This window comes from Melospiza melodia, chromosome 1 (genome assembly GCF_035770615.1).
Source record: "Melospiza melodia melodia isolate bMelMel2 chromosome 1, bMelMel2.pri, whole genome shotgun sequence".
Taxonomy (NCBI): Eukaryota; Metazoa; Chordata; class Aves; order Passeriformes; family Passerellidae; genus Melospiza; species Melospiza melodia.
This window is the reverse complement of record NC_086194.1, coordinates 12,472,727-12,489,981: the sequence shown is the minus strand read 5'-3', so window position 1 is coordinate 12,489,981 and position 17,255 is coordinate 12,472,727.

Sequence of the window (17,255 nt, the reverse complement as noted above, 5' to 3'; positions counted from 1 at the left end):
ATATCCAGATTGGCCATTGGGACTATTCCTTGGTCCACACTAGTTCTAGTTCTAGAGAATGATCATAAAATTAGGAAAACCTGATCTTATTTTTCCCCTTCCAGGACCTAGCTATGAATAAAAACAGAAAAAACATCTTTTCTTCATCAGGTACCTTTGTAACCAATGGTCTCTGAAAGTTTAAGTGTTTCTAGACACAGATGCTTTTGTGTGGCAGAATGAATGAAGTGTCCTATATTGCAAGTGCTTGGCATGGCTCATGTAATGGGTCCTGGACTGTCAGCAGCCTTGGAACTGTGCTCACAGTGATAATCAACCAGTGTCAGTCAGTCCTAGTGCCCAGTTTCATCTTCTGTAGCTGTGGTTGCATCTTTTACACAGAAGCACTCAGAAGATATACTAATAATTTCAGTATCACTTAAAATCTTTATACATACACAGAGATGACAAAATGATGTTCTAATGCCACTGTAGGGCTCCAGGTGCTGGAATTAATGTCTTCCTACAGAAACTTGTGTGTGAGTTCTCAGAGAGCTGGAAAACAGTGAGGGTTATTAGTTCTCTAAAAGTTCTGCTGCTTTGGCCAGACTAGATTATGCTAACTTCTGTTACTGAGTTGGAGGAGGGGAGATAATCCTAACTTTTTTTTTCCTCCTTAAAAAACCAGAAAAAAACAAAACCTGTGGGGAGTAAAGAAATATGGCTGTTATCTCTCATCTGTACACATGCAGTAGTATTATTTGATATTCCTGAAACCAGGAACATCCTGTTTAGAAAACTGAAAAAAAAAAACAAAAACCTGAGGGGAATTACTACACTCCATTTTTTCTGCTCCCCAATCAAAGAAAAAGTACTTGAAAAGCGTGAACATTATGTTTAAAAATAGTTCTGCTGAAATATGCCCAGAGATCAGAAAAAACTTCCATATTTGGAAGAACCTACAGTATGTTCTGCCAAAGTATTTGGCTTTTCTTTAGGTCAAGGCAACCCTGGGCTTTGGTGTTGTTCCCATAATGTGCTATAGACGGGGTGAAAGTGCTCTCCTGTCATTTCCAGTTTACAGTACAGTTTGTGCTGGCTGGAGTGGGACATGCCTTTGCAGCCAGTCCTACTCAGAAAACCTCAGTAACTGCAGCACACTCAGATTCTCCTGTGCTGTACTTGTATTTCCTATAAATACACATGTGGAGCAGGCAGAATTTCCTTGAAACCTACTTGATTTCTCTCCTTTTTTCTTAGATTCCCCTCTACACATCCGTAGAAAAATACACATTTTCTTTTTTTTTTTTTAATATCTTTTTAAAAGACTTGGTAAGAACTACTAAAAAATTACATTGCTTCTATTTAGGTTTTTTTCGTTTCCTTCTTTTTTGCTTTTTTGGGGTTTTTTCCCTTTTTTTGTTTTTGTTTTCTTATGAAAAGTTTTGATGACATTGTTTTCTCAGTATCTGTTTTACTGTTAAATATTTAATTTTGGAAGCATTTCTGCTACAAGTAGTCATGGTGAGTAAAAGCTCCATTGATTCATCTAATAGACTGGGATTTATCTTTTCAACCACTGACACCTCATTGCATGTCTAAAGAATGAAGTACCATTGAAATGCTTCCAAATATTGTGATGCATCTCTATGTGAATTAACTCAAGCATCACCTTATATTCCCCTTAAATGCCTTACTCTTTGGGAAGATAATTACACATTGGTATAGTACATTTGTTTTTTCTATGTTTTGCCTTGTTTAACTTTACTGTCTCTCCTGACACTGCTTTTCATGTTCTAAAAAATAGTTGCCACTTTTCGATTACTCATCTTTAGTTTCATTGTGCTAGCTGAAAATATAAATAGTGTCCTGTTAGCACACAAATTCCTTCAGAAAGGGGGTTCAAGTACAGTGTTACCTCTGCTCTCCTGTGCATTCCAGCAAAATGGTCCCCTCTAAAAATCAGGTAATTAAATCAGGGAGTTTCCTGAGCAGCCCTAGCAATAGGTATGTGCCATTTACTGTCTCAGCTTTTCCTGTTCCTCAGCTGCTCTGTTGCCCTCCTAAGCTACCTCAAATGCAGGAGGAAGTGCCTTCATCTCATGTCCTCAGAGGGCTCCTGGTTTGTACATTTTATTCAGTGTACAAGGAACTGTATACAAAAGAACTGATGAGCAGAGCAGTGGACAACAGTTAATGTCCAAAAGTAGTTCCTCAGTGCTTCACTGTAGCTTGAACCAGGATATTGATAAGCAAATAAAGGAAACTCCTATTTCTGATCTAATTCTATTTTCACTCCTGCTCTTTGACACTCAGGCCCACCATTCCTGAGGTGCTGTCCATGCTCTTGAGGCCTTTTGGTCAAGGCAAGCCAAGTACAAAAGAAGCTGAGGCTCAAGCCTGCACTGGAGCACTCTGATGAGCTCACAGTGTCTCATAAAAAGAAGGATAAAGAGTTAAAGATTTGCTTTCAAGCTGGAAAAATGCATCCAGTAAATCCCACTGGCTGGGTTTATAGGGACTTTGTTTTGTGGGCAAAATAAAAGTTAGGAAATAAAATTTGCTTCAAGGATTAAGGTTTTAATCCTTGGCTCTCCTTTGGCCAATAAAGTGTTTGATGGATATTGTAAGTCCCCATCAAAGTCTGTGTCTCAGCACTGACTTAGCCAGTCCCCAGAGCAAACTAGAAAACCTCACATGCAGCTTGGAGCCATGTCACCAGGCAAATCAGTAAGCCCAAAATACACTTTCAGGAATATTCATAGTTTGCATATAAAGTTTACGAGTTGAGAAGTGTTGCAGAAGCATCGTGGCCTTAATTAATAATGGAGTGTGTCTCCAGTGCTAATCTTTATTCCAAGGGGGGGCCCCGCAGAAATTCAGTGTAAATCATCACAAGACTTCCCAGTGAGCCTTCCTTCAATAACCTAGTGAGCACACACTGAATCTCCACATTCATTTTTCTGGGAAAGTCATATTCATTTATGATAAAACTGAATCCTGTGCAGCTGTCAGTGCAAATGTTGAGCTTCTCTCTGTTGGGTTTTATATTCCTGTACCTAGACAAAAGTCAACTGGGGTGAGGATTCAGTGATTTTTTTCTGAGGGGGAAAATTATTAGTACTTGGTATAATGACTTTGGGTTATCTCTGACTTGATGACTGATGACAATCCAAATGTAAGAAAATAATGTAATGTCTTATCTGTCAAGAGAAATGAATTGCTTTTAAAATCTTAAGTAAACTATGTGTTTTACAGAACAAAATGAGATTATGGGTGAAGTTAAACTGGGACTTGGTACTATGCAATTACATGAATTTACACCAGTAATATCTGTGGGGTTTTTCTGAATCCTTGATAATTTAATTGGGGTCCTAATCTGTTAAACATTCAATTTGCACTGAATTTCAGTAGACTTCAGATATTTTTACCTCTTTAGGCCCCTTTGACAATCTCTCTTCACACAGACAAGTGGCTTATACACAGTCCTGGAGGTGAAATGAGGTACAAGGACACAGCAGGAAATGTTTCTGCTCCTGTGCGTGACAACATTCAGGTGCAGGAGCAGCACTGACAGGGGAGATAATGTTGGCTCCAAAGCAGTGTCCATGGCTGCACACAGCTCCTTTCCACTCTGGACTAAATTGTCTCAGTTCATCAGGCATCTGCCCCTGGCTCAGAGCTCTCACAAGAACCTTTACCACGGCCTTGATGTGTGGTAACTTTTTACCCTGAAGTGACTTGATTGAACATCTGACTCTGCCTCACCAGTGCCTCCCCAGCTCTCAATCCTGAAAGAGTAAATTGGGAAATCAGGGAGCATTTTAGGATTTACTGTTACTAGACTCATAATGGAGCCTGCTGGAGTTGATGAGTAAGTGCTGAGTGCCCTCACACCCTCCAAGGCCTTTAAGTAATGACTTCAGACACTCAAAAGACTGGAATGCACTCCAGACTGATCAACCATCTTCCCTTCTGGATTAAAGCCATCAGGAGTCCTTTTTTCCCAATGAGAAAATTGTTGGTCTGTTGTCTGTATCAGTCCTTCTACCTTTACTCTTGACATAAAGCACATCACCAGTTGTAGGCTGGTAGCTCTTCTTGGTCCTTGGTAGTACAGGCAGCATTCTAATAAACACCACCACTGGCAGTAGCTGAGCCAAAAACCATAATGCACAAATGTAAAACACTGCCAATTGCTATAGATTTTTTTTCTACTACTCATGGAATGCCACTTCCCATATTTTTTTTCATCTCTGATGCAGTACATACCCTCAGTCTTTCACATCACTTTAAATTAATGTGTCCTTACTGTTCCTTTGCTTGCTTTTTCCTCCCCTTCTAAGAACTGCTGGTTTTATTTTCCCTTTTGGCTTACATTAGAGCCAGCTTAGATTTGATCACTACCAGTGCATCAGAGGAAACATACAGTACATACTGTGCTTTGAGCTGGGTGGAGAGGGAGCTATACATGACCCTCAGTTAGCAATAATATGACTAATGAATACGTTGTACTATGGGTTTCCTGCGAAAGAGCAACTCACACAACCCAGCCTTTATCACATTGTTTTTGTTAGCCATTGCTCTTTATTTACTGTCACTGGGGCTGGGAAAGGCAGCTCATTTTGTCAGCACTGTGCATATGTATCTGAGCTGGAGCTGGCAGTACAACTTGTTCTTCTCCTGCATGTTTTATAACCTGTTTTTTATTTTATAGTACTCTAGTAATTCATTCTAAAATTAAAGTGGAATGACTATTTTGTACATGGGCTACCTTGCACATTACACTTTATTTTTAAGAAAGGATAAAGGATTATATTCAAGCTTATACATCTCTCACCAGCACATTGAAGGTCCCAGAAATCCAGTAGTCTTTGCTGGCCTATTTGGAGGGACAGTTTTAATTCCAAGATGTCACCCAGCTAGAGGCATTTGATGGATTCAATTTCCAAACTACAAAGCATATTGCTTGTTTCAGTATCACTTCTAGCTGTTTATATATGGAGCTGATTTAGTGGACATTCACAAAACCTGTCACACCCTGCTTCTTTTTCACCATTCTGTGTGCTTCCAGAGGGTAAGAAAATGGCTGTGTCCCTGTTCAGCCTCTCCTCCCACACAATATTTTTCATTCTTTGTCACAAAACTTACCTTTGTTGCTGAGGTGCTCATACTTCAGATGCTTGTATCTATCTTAGGCATATAAATATCCACTATCAAAGATTCCGAGTCTTGCTGCAAGATGAAAGCCCTTCATACGGACTTAACTTTGTTTATCCTCTTATGATGTCTTTATGGAAAAGCAAGATCCCCATGCTGGCACTTCAGCATCACTTTTTTCAAAAGAGAACAAGTAGTTTTTGACTGGCATTTGTAGAAATTCCTGCAGTTGGGTCCTGAGTGCCTCTTGATGTGAGAGCTGGATTAAGAGCTGAAAAAGTTTTACAGGACTGTTTAGTCTTTAACACTTTCCTTTCCTCTGGCTTTGTGCTCCTTCCACATTTAATGTCTACACTGGTCACAAAGGCCATTGCAGCAGCAAAAAAAGAGCTATTGAGTTTCAAGGCAAGAAAATTGTAACAGACTCAACAGAGATCTACAAGGGGACTCTGTAAGACATGCTCATACACTAAAATAGCAAATATATATCTTAGAAAAACAGTGCAACTGCAGGAGAACAGCAATTAGAAAGTCATAATTTCAAATTAATGTCACTTGGCATCCCCACTTCATAGTGTTCATCTCTCCAAATATTTAATTTCTTCTCCTCATTACTCTTTATTAGCCCCTTTAGCCATTTCCTCAGTTCTATTTTTTTTTCTTTGTTTTTCTTTTGTGCAGAGTCAGGTATTTTCCAACAGCATAATTATTCATATTTCTGTAAAAGCAGCTGGTTTAGATGAAGGGAATAGGTGACCATGGTTCAAAATGTTTGGGGTGATGTATACTCAGTCCAATATTGCTTCTACTGATTGACCCAATCTCTTGCAGAGTTTAAATATTTAAAAGAAGAATTCATTGTTATTCTTGGAAAGCTTATTATTTACATAAAGCAGTAGACTCTACCAAAAAATCAATTCTCAGGCTGTGAGAGTCAGCAGCCTCTTAGATTTTGTTCTTCTCTGACTCATACGGACAAAAAGGCTTCATGTCACATTTTGGCTCCTTGGTGAAATCCTTAGCCAGCTTGTGTGCTCCTGTGAAAACGCGACGAGAAACTCCTGTGAAGTTCTGTGCCCAGCCAAGCTCTGCCCCCCGTGCTGGGGAGGTGCCAGGAGGTGCCAGGGGAGCCCAGGACTCTGCACGAGCAGCCTGGAGAAGCTGTGCCAGCACAGCACAGAGCTGCTGTGGTTCGTGTCACCTCTTGTATCCTCCTCTGGGACAGCGACAAGATTTTTATGTATAAACATTATTATGCACCTAAGAGAAGGTATTTTAAAATATTTGTTGCTCTCCCGAAGAATGAAAAGTCTCTTTAAGGTACTTTTTGCTTAAAGACTACAATTGGAAACATAAGAACTGCCAGGTACTTTCACACATTATTTTAAATGGAAAACAAACAAAGCTCAGAGGAGAGATCATCCAATACTACGCACTCCGAAAATGCATTCACTTAGTGTTTTTATTTTTCTTCCTCTTTTTTTCCAAAAAATCCCAGCTTTGTAGAGAAGCAAAATAAATATTAGATATTGTACAGATGTGATCTCAGTATTTTGGAACTGCTTAAAACAGTGGGAGCCCCAGACTGAAATCCTTATGTAGAAATTACCCAAATAAAGCTCCCACTGAGGCCAAGTGTTTTACTGCCATTTATACAATTGTATAAAATGAGCTGCATGCTTTACAGAACAAATAAAGAAAAATCACATGATGTCTTTATCTCCTTCCCTAGTTTGCCTTACTCTCACAATTCATTGCATAAGAGAAACAGAGCATAGGAGCAGGAGAGAAAAGAAACACCATAAATGGCGATAGAAAACTCTATAAAAACAACAGCTGGATGCGGCAAAAGTTCCTTTGTTGAAGTCAGATGGCTATTTATTTTTAAACATTTGACAAAATATTTTGCTTTTGATTGACTAGCTGATAAATCCACAGGAGTTTCACCTAAGTGGACACTAAATGAGGACTCGTGAATAAACCTGTTATAAACTATTAGATCAGTGGTCTGTATTATGGTCTTATTTTTATCCAGAGACTTTTACTAAAATAGCACAGCTTTCATCTGAGCTGCCCTGTCAGACAGGGCTGTGAGGAACATTTTGGCACTGCCTGCTCCCCCGTGCTGATTCCCCAGCCCAGGGGGCTCTGCAGGGATGGGGGGAGCAGCAGCGCAGCCACTCTCCCTCCCACCCTCTGTGTGTCTCACACCTCTCTGCTCTGGAGGCTTCTCCCCAGAAACCCTCAGCCCAGTGAAAAACAATTAATCAGAGTTGTTGTTATTGTTGTTATTATTATTACTATTATTTTTCAGCAAAGAAAGTACCTGTGATTTTTTTTTTAATCTGACCATTCAAAGAGCCTCTCCACAAAGAGTTGCTACAAACAAAAATTTTAAAAGGATCCTACTTTACAGAGATTTCTGATTTTTTCCTTTCTCTTGGTGACACTGAGATAAAAACAGCCCTTTAGTTGACAGGATTATGTTGCAGTGAAATGGAGCTTTGTGTGGGAGTAAAGTGAGATGCATTGTATGAAACTCCCATTACTAATCATATAATTGGGAAGTAAAAACTTTTCCAGATTAGCCTTGGCTTTCATAAGGAAGGACAGAGATCTCTTTTCAAGCATGTTAGGGATTGAATGAATTGTGATCAGGACATTTGGAAGGGGAGCACAGAACCCTGAGCAGGACAGGTGGAGGGAAGGGAGAGAAGGAGAGGATTGGGCACATGCTGCAGGCTGTAGTAAAACTCTATAGTCATGTGTGTATTTAAGTGCATTTATGAATTGCTGAAGACTGGGAAGACTTAGAATTTACATAAATAATTACCTGAAAGAATATGTTCTTCTATGAGTAGCCCACCTTAAGTACTTTACAAATATAATGGAAGATAGTAAAAAAATTCAGAAAAAAAGAAAGAAAATATTTTGATAAATGAGTAGACAATGGATTATGAAACATGCATATTGATGTATTTTTCTTATAGACTTTCACTGCCTTGAAACAAGATTTTAAATGATTGTGAGATTCCAAATGTTCTGCCTAACCTGGCTGCAGTATTTCTTTTATAATGACACATGGCAAGCAGATATATTACTATATTCTGCTTCAGTAACAGAAGCACTTTCCTCTCCATTCTGGTTCAGCAACTTTATGACACTGTGGAAATGAAGAGATCAGTATTTAAATATGCCTTACCGAAAAGAAGCAAAAAAAACCCTGAAAACCCCAAAAATGCCTCTCTCTTCTACTTTAGGCCAGGAAATCCTGTCTGAAATGGTGTTCACATGCTTACTAAAATTTTGTAAGCCTGTGATGTGGACATAGTGTCCTCACTACTATTGTTTGATGAAACAAAAAAATAATGGAATCAGACTGTTTTTGCATGCAAGCCAGGACAGACCAAAAATGGGGTTTGGGCCTCATTTAATTTTGTATAGATACCCCTAAGCTAAAAATATCATCCACCACAGTGGCAATGAACTAATACAATAGCTAATACTACACTCTCTGTGTATCTGAAAGGAATAGAAATACATTCAGTATGACCTGCTCAGCATAACTAATATCTTACTTACAGGTAATGGAGTTTGGTGCAGATTAAAACTGAAACAAAAGGGAAAAGGGGGGTAAAAAAAGGGTGGCAAAGTTTCTGGTTAAGATTTGTTTGTTTCCATAAAACATTACCAGGCTGAAGACCTGATTCTAGCACAGTATCTTTATTCACTGCTGCAGGGCTCTAAATAAACCCCTGGGCAGTGAGGTAAAAGATAGCACAGTGAGGGGGGAAAGGGCTCTACTGGGTATTAAAGGGGCTCAAACCTAATTCTGGCAGCATGACTAGAGATAAACTAATGGACACACTGGGGTGTGGAATCACTCTGCTGGGCCCTCTAAAGCCCTGCATTATTCCATGTCATATCCTACCTTCTACTCTGAGATGCAGAGGAGATGGATATAATCCAAATATCTTTGTTCTCATGTTCCGTGCCCATATGAGAGATGGTATGATGGCAATGGGGCAGTAAGAGAATCGGGGAATTTATTAGAATAACAGGCACCATGGGTAAGTCAGCATCTCTTTTCTGGACACCAGGCTGTTTTTCCTCTCAGTGGAGGCATAGCTATAATAGGACATTGCTAAAGCCAACAATATTTGAAGGTGTATTATTTTGTATGTGTCAGCCCAAAAAGAGAAATGGAGTAAAGAGTAGAGAAAAAACAAATTCTCTCCCAGAGAGACTTAATTTCACATCAGACTTGTATGTTCACAGTTTTCACACATAAATTAGACAATTGCAAATTATCTCTCTAGCCTGTTCCATAAGTGAACAGAAGGTTTTCAATGCAAACATAATAAATGGCATCTCTGTAAACAGTACCCTTTGGCACCCTCATAAACCATCTTATCAGAATCAAAAGCCTGGATAATCCTGAGGACTAAGGACTAGACTTTTTAAGGTATTTTAAGGATCTGTGTGTTGTGCCTTCTTATGTTTACCACTGATTTTTACAGTCTCAGAAAACTGTACCTCTGACATTTCTTATCTCCCTGACCACACTCCCTCTGCTGAGCAGCTCTTTAGCCATCACTTGCCTCTTCAGGTAGAGTCAGAGAATTTCCCATTTTCAGCCTGGACATCCAACACAGCCCACACACAGCAAATAAGATTTAAAGCAAACATCTGATTTTAGTCCAAATCTTTAGTGCCATCAGTTTAGTTCTGTTCACTTTTGGCAAAAGCTTCCTTATATATAGCATTATTTACCAAGGATAAAACTGTTTCTGAGGAAAGATATCTTCAGAGCAAGCAACCAAGAATTGATTATCTAACTTTTCTGCCATGCCTTTTCTAATTCTGACACAGTTCCACTCTCTGCTGCTTTGAGTCCCACCTTTTCTCCTGAAGCACAGAATGTCCTCAAGGAGAGCTACACCAGCTCCTGGTCAGCTTTCCTGTCTCTGAAAGTGGAGTATAACAGCTTCTGTATTAGCTCCAAAGAAAAAGGCCAAGTAGGAAGCAATCATTCCTCTGTCATGCACAGCCTGTCATATGTTACATCAGGCAACTGTTTTCAGTGACCAGGAAAGGGCTTATCTCACCAATTTTTTACTCCAGATAAATATTTTTTACCCTTTTGCTGTGCTCTTTTCTCTCTCATGCCTAGTTTTTTTTACATTTCAGAAAAAAAACAAACTCACAACTGACTGAAGATAAAAGCAGGATTCCTCCAAATTCTCTTGAACCTCTGTCCCTCCTCTATAAGTTAGAGAAATTTCTATTAATCAATTGTGTGATTTTTTTTCTGATCACTTTTCCCACAGCCTGATTTAAATTAGTTTAATGTTTTCAGACAGAACAGCTCTTAGTTCCCTCCGTAGACTACAACAGTCCTGCAACTTTTCCTTGTTGATCACAGAAACAATTATCCACAGATGAAAATACAGAAGCTTCATGCCAACTGCACTACAGAGAAGTTTGTTATTCTAATAGACAAATATTTTCTTCATTCTCTAATAGACAAATATTTTCTTCATTCTCCAGTGCTTTCATTCCAGCAGCAATTATAGACAGCACTTGCCTTGGAAGAAGATAATAAAAAAAAAAATAAAAATTGAGAGTTCAGCTTCAGAGGATTAGATGTGATGTTGACATCCACTAGTCTGGAGTTGGAGCTGCACTGAAAGGAAAACAGAACAGAGGTAAAAAGTGAGAAGACAAAACAGAACTTATCACCTTCAAATGAAGTGATGAAGCCAACTCAGGAGGACACATAAGGCAGACAAGTAATAGCATTCATCATATTTCTATTTATAAATACAAGAGAATATAAAAGAATCATCACTAAAGGTGTCCATGAGCAATCTTTATTGCCTTGTGTGCAGTTCCAGGTATTACACACCCTTAAGAAATCCAGGCTTGAACATCTGATTGTGAAGATTTTTTTGAAAGGCACTTCTAGGAAAGCAATTTGCCTGGTCTACCTTAGAAGACATCACTAGAGCTGAGCTTGGGATAAACTGATTCCTGTTCCTTCCAGGGAAACCTTGCAAGCACTGCTTGTGTCTAAGTGAAAAATAGCTGGAAGAAGGAAACTGAAGCACCATGATGTGTACACTGTGTGAGTTGGTGAGATCTGCCAGAGTGCAAAACAGCATCAGAACAGGGTAAACACTGAGGATACAGAATGGAGCATGGCAGTATTCCCACAGGATCACTAATCACATCCCCAGGCTGCCCAAATCTCATGATAGAAAAGGCAAAGCAAAGCAGATGTGGGCCTGTGCTGCCTGTTTCTCACCATCTTCAACTGAGGATATCCTTACAGGAAAAAATTCTCTCAGTTATACAGACACACAAGGATATTTTTTTGGGTTTGGAAGGCAGTAAGTTTTGTGACACTTGTTTTTTTATAGATAAGCTACAGAGGAGGCCTGGACATTTCTCATCCCCCTGAAGAACTGTGTTCTGAAGCCCCTCCAAAGTTCTGTAGTGTGCACATTCAACTTGCACCTGTTAATTCTGTGATGGCTGCAGGATCCAAGCACAAAGCAATTAATAAAATCTTGAAGCCATTCATGGGTATTCACTATGGTCCAGATCTCACTTTCACTTCACATAAAACTTTTCTAATAGCATTTAAATTATGAGATCTTCAAAACCCCATACTAGAAATAGTTCGTAAAGATAGGAAAAGCTATGTTTCAGGTCTCTTGAGCAGTAGCTATAATTAAAACTATTGAATAGTGATTATAGACTTGAACTATGAAAATACTGAGAGAGAATAAGCCAAAATAAAAGTTTTGATTAAACTGGGACTTGATGGGGAAGAGCTCAGAGACTTCATTAAGGCATAGTCTGTAATAAAAGTCTGAAAGTCACAGATAGAGATTACAACAGGAGAATTAATTTCTAACATTCAGTTATCACTGATTCTTTACTTATCCATATTACCTTTGATTTTATTCACAGTATAAACTTAGCAATCATCACAGAGTTTTGCCTACAAAAAAATGAGCCAAAGTTTTGACCAGGTGACTGCCCATTTAGTAACAAGATCTGAGACCTGGAAATTGTACAAGAAATGTCAAATGAGAGAGAAGCTTTTCAGTTGCTGATTGCATTGGTAGGAATTACTGTAAAGATGGGCTGTGCTTGGGCTTTTCAATTTTTTGGGGCAGGGGCAGAAAATGCTGAGACACACAAAAGTGCAATGAAATGCCAGTGGTTTCTTTGCTAACCAACTGCATTCATAAGTCTCCAAGACTGCTACAGATGCAGGCCACATATGGACAAATGATTAGCTACTTTGCTTCTTAGTTAATGCTCTGAATTAATCAGTGACATGAAGGGGAATGCCTTGAATGAAGGACTTTCTGTGCCAAAAATCTTTTATGTGGGGACATAGCTAAATATGGAACTAATGCAAGATAAGGAAAAAAATTAATAAATATTAAAAATAATACAAAAGACAGAAGCCTAAATGCTTTCAAGCCAAAGATCTGGTTTGTATTGACCCTGCTTTGAACTTCTGGAGGAATGAATGAATTCTGATGAGCCAAACTAGTTTTATCCTTCATACCTGAAAAATGAATGTCATAAACAACAATACTGATACCTCTGCAACAATTGCCTCATTACATAAGCAGGAGAAATGGAGCATGACCAGCAAAAGCAGAAGCTGCTCTGCCATGGCTCATCTTGCAGCTCCTTCTGAACCTGGAACCTTCTCCTGCCCAATAGGAACAGATCCTCCCACATAATCAAATACTTAGCCACCAAATTGCTTACCACACGAAAGAGAGGGTGATAAGGAAAAATTGAAAACAATGGAAAAGAATGAAGCTGGTGAAACAGGCCATGAGGGGCAGCTCTTGCTGTGGTCCCTTCTCTGTGCAGCTTCTTACTTAGGTGATTCCTGCAGCCCATGTGGCAGAGGCAGTGGGTCCCAGGGGATCAGAGCCTTCCCTAGCTGCATCTCTGACTTGCTGGGTAATTCTGGGTAAATCCCATTACATATCCTCTGCCCCAATTTCCCAACAAAAAAAATAAAAAAAAGAAAAAAGAGAAAGAGAAAGAGAAAGAAAAAGAAAAAATAGTATCCATGGTCTTATTTGCAAAAGGTACTGAGAGCTTGAACTCTTTCTTTTTAGTAGCAGTGAGAATTATTTTCCATATAAAGAAACAACCAAGGACAAGTTCAAGCTAGCTGAGAAGGCAGCATCTTGTTCTGCTGACCTAGAGAGTCAGTACAGGTGCCAAGTTTTCTGTTTAAGCCAACAGAAAAGTCAATATGGGCATGGTGAAATAAAAGCCCAAAGACAGAAGCTGACTTTCTTCTCTACATGCTCAGTTCAGCATGCTGCTTGTAGGATCAGAGAACTTTAAGCTCATCACTTCCAGTCAAGCCAAAAGCTGCTGTGATGTGATCTAAATAAAATATGAGAGAAAGCAGAATAGGGATTCATGAGGGAAATTTTACATCTCTGAAAAGCATCAAGAAGAACATTTCAGTGCAGCTCCTCTGAAAGAGGGTAATGGCATGGATTTTAGGAGAGTACCTCAGTTTTTAGAGCTCAAACATGAAAGCTCCAACCACGAGGTAAAATGAGCTTTGTCTTCCTAACAGGCAGATGGAACAATTGCAGCTTTGAGGCTGAGAGGAGACTTGGTGGAGGTCTCAGATTGAAAACCGGCAGTTTCCATGCAGTCCTTTCAGATTGACTATTCAGGACCCCAGAAAAAGCTCATCCAGAGAGAAGCAAATTTAGCTGACCCCAGATGCCCCTGTTTCAGAGCAATGGGCCTGTCTGGGTACAGCCCAGTCAGCCTGGGAAGAAGGCTACAGGAGCCTTGCCATCAACTCTTGCTCCAAGCAAAGTCAATCTGACTGCAGCACAACAGCAAATCTTTGCAAATGTGACAGTAAAAGACATAATGTGTGTCCTATTTCCTGCACAACATAAAAATGCAGTCTTGCCAGGTTGGGATCAAGCAGAATTACATCCCAATGCATGTCAAGGTGAGAAAGAGGACAAAGTGAACATGATATGTGACATGATAACAATAGTCATGGAAAACAATGACAATAATATCTCATGCAGGAGAGCAGTTGTCAGGGAGCTTTAAAATGCCATACTTCCACTAATCCCTCACCTCTGCTTTTGACCACAATGAAATAATATGCAGACTATGACAGGGATAATCTTGAACTTCACCAAACACCCAGTTATCAGCTCTCTACTGAAAAGCAGGTATGACATTTGCCTGCAAGTATAAGCATGTTAAGACAAGTACCTTTTGAGATAAATTAATATGCTAGCAACTAAAGTTGTTAGCAAAATGAAATTATTAACTGGTATTTCCTCACTTAGTTCTCCATCTGGACCAAATGTAATCTCCACATGTCCTTTCTGGATTCCTAAAATAATTCAAAAAGAAAAAAAAAATCAGCAAGATGGCTTGTAGTTGACATACTGCTACAGACCAACAGATTGATCTGTAAGATCAAATGTTATGGACTTACAAGTCAAGATCAACAGTTTCTGGATTCATGGTAAAATGGACACTATGACCACTGCAAACCATATATACTGCTCAATGAAGGGTGATAGAAATTCACAGTCAGGGCATAGAATTGCAGCTCTGATTTATTTGAGAAAATTACTTGACACTGTAGTATGTATGTGTGTGTGTGTATATATTTCTACTGCACCCTTGCCCCTAAGCCAAGGAAATAATTGCAAACTGTGCATATAAAAGACAAGACATAAGAGCAAAAGAGTGAGGAAGAAGTTGCATTTGTAAAATTTCATAATATCAATTCATTTACTACTCTCAGAGCTCAGTTCTCTGTCTTGCTGATGCTGTTTGTTCACAAGAGCTGGTGAGTCATTGACAAGAAGCCTAATTGCCTGTCATAACAAACTACAAGGAAAAAAGCCTCAAAAGTTTAATCAAATTATCTCAATCTCAAAGATTGTATGTCAGTTTGAAGGATTTTGGTAAGAATTTAAAGCACTGAAAAGAGAAGAAACATTGAAGGATAAATCCTTTTAAATGCCAATATGAGCGTGTAGCCCTGTATGTGTCACTTGATGGCACGTGTGACTCCCCAGCCTTGCCCCACCACCCAGGCCAGGCTGACAGGCCTGTAGGTGCCCTCATCCAGCCCTTCCTGTAGATGGGCATCCCATTTGTCAAACATCAGTCAGCAGGGACCTCCCTGTTCACCAGAACTGCTGGGGAAAGGTGGAATGTGGCTCAGTGAGCTCCTCCACAGCACATTTGGAACCCTCCAGACCCATGGACCCCATCCAGGCCCATGGACGTGGGTGCCTTAGTGGAGCAGCAGTTCACAGCAATTTCCCCTTGGATTGTGGGCTTTATTTTCCTTCTCATCCCTGCCTTCCAGCTCAGGGGCTGGGTACTCCAAAAATAACTGGTTTTTATTTAAAACTGAGGCAAAGAAGGCATTAAGTACCTCAGCCTTTTCCTCATCCGTTGTATCTGTGTTTCCCCCCCACATTCAGTAAATTATGGAGATTCTCCATAGATCTCCTTTTGTTGCCAATGTATCTATAGAAACATTTTTATTGTCTTTTACAGTAGTTGACAAATTAAGTTCTAGTTGGATTCTGGCCCTTCTAATTTCCTACCTTCAAAACCCCACAACATTTTTGTGCTCTTTCTGAGGTGCCTGCCCCATCCTCCAGGTGGGGATCAGCCTCTTCTCCCAAGTAAAAAGGGATAGGACAAGTGGAAATGGCCCCAAGTTGTGCCAGGAGATTGGAAATTAGAAAAAATCAATTTCCCAGGAGGGTTGTCAAGCACTGGCACAGGGTGCCCAGGGCAGTGTTTGGGTCACCAGTCCTGGAGTGATTTAAAAGACGTTTAATGCTCTGCTTTGGGACACAGTTTAAGGGTGGACTTGGAAGTCCTGGGTCAGTGATTGGACCTGGGGATATTAAAGTTCTTTTCCAGCCTAAATGGTTCCATGATTCAACGATTCTTAAATCACTAGGAGCTGCTTGTTAAGATCAGTCATTTTAAACTTCAGATTCTTTCACTTGATACCCAGCAGGAGTAAAATTTCTATTTATTTGTGAAGATACTGGTGTTTAAACAGATGTCAGAAGCTTTTTAGGTACAAATGGAAATTGAGTTACAGATTATGATAGTTTAGGGATTTGAGTGGTGTATAATATCAAAAACTGCATCTGAGAAACAATGTGCTGTTGAAAATAATGATCTTCAAATTCCTATACACAGCAACTTTCATGTTTTCTTTAACTAGATCCTTTTACTGATGTAATTAACAAGGTAGTAGACAAACACAATGAACAAAAAAAGTCAAATATTTGACATTTTCTGTTTCATCTGCCCGTGCATTTTTTCCCCATGGACTTCCAGAATTTTGTATTGCTTTGCATTCCTCTTAATTTAAACCTTCCAGAATGTCTAATGCAATTCCTATATAAACTCAGCCTGATAAAACATTATCCACAAACACAGCAGATAAATCATAAGCACCACCAGCTGCAAAATGGAAGTCTATAATACACCCAAAGTTAAGTTACCTGCTGCTATCCACTCACTCTTTAAAAAAAATGTGGAAATAAATTACCTTGATGAGTTGTTTTGGAGGGTAATGCCTTTGGGCCCTTCCCTGTCAGGGGCCTAGGAATTAATTTTTATATCACAATTCCTTCCTGGTAATGGAAGCCAGAAAAAATTGCACATTAGGGCAGGAAAGGGAGAACAGGGATTATACAGTGGACTGCCACAAGGACAAGGAATTCATCTAGAAAAACTCTTATAAAGAATGCTGTGCCATGGCTGGAAACATGCTTTGAAATTTTAACATAGAACCACCTGTACTTTGGAAAGAAACATCTCAAGCAAGTAAAAATTACCACAGCTGCATTATTTCCACCATGCACCTTTACCCATAAAGTTCACTTCAGAAAATTCTGAATATTGCAATAATTTATACTATATGTCACATATTTTCAAAATCAGTGGTAGATGAATTATGTACATAATTGGCAGATGAGAAGTAAGGAACTGCTTTTGCACCTACACACTAGTTTAACACACCTCTCTGGAAG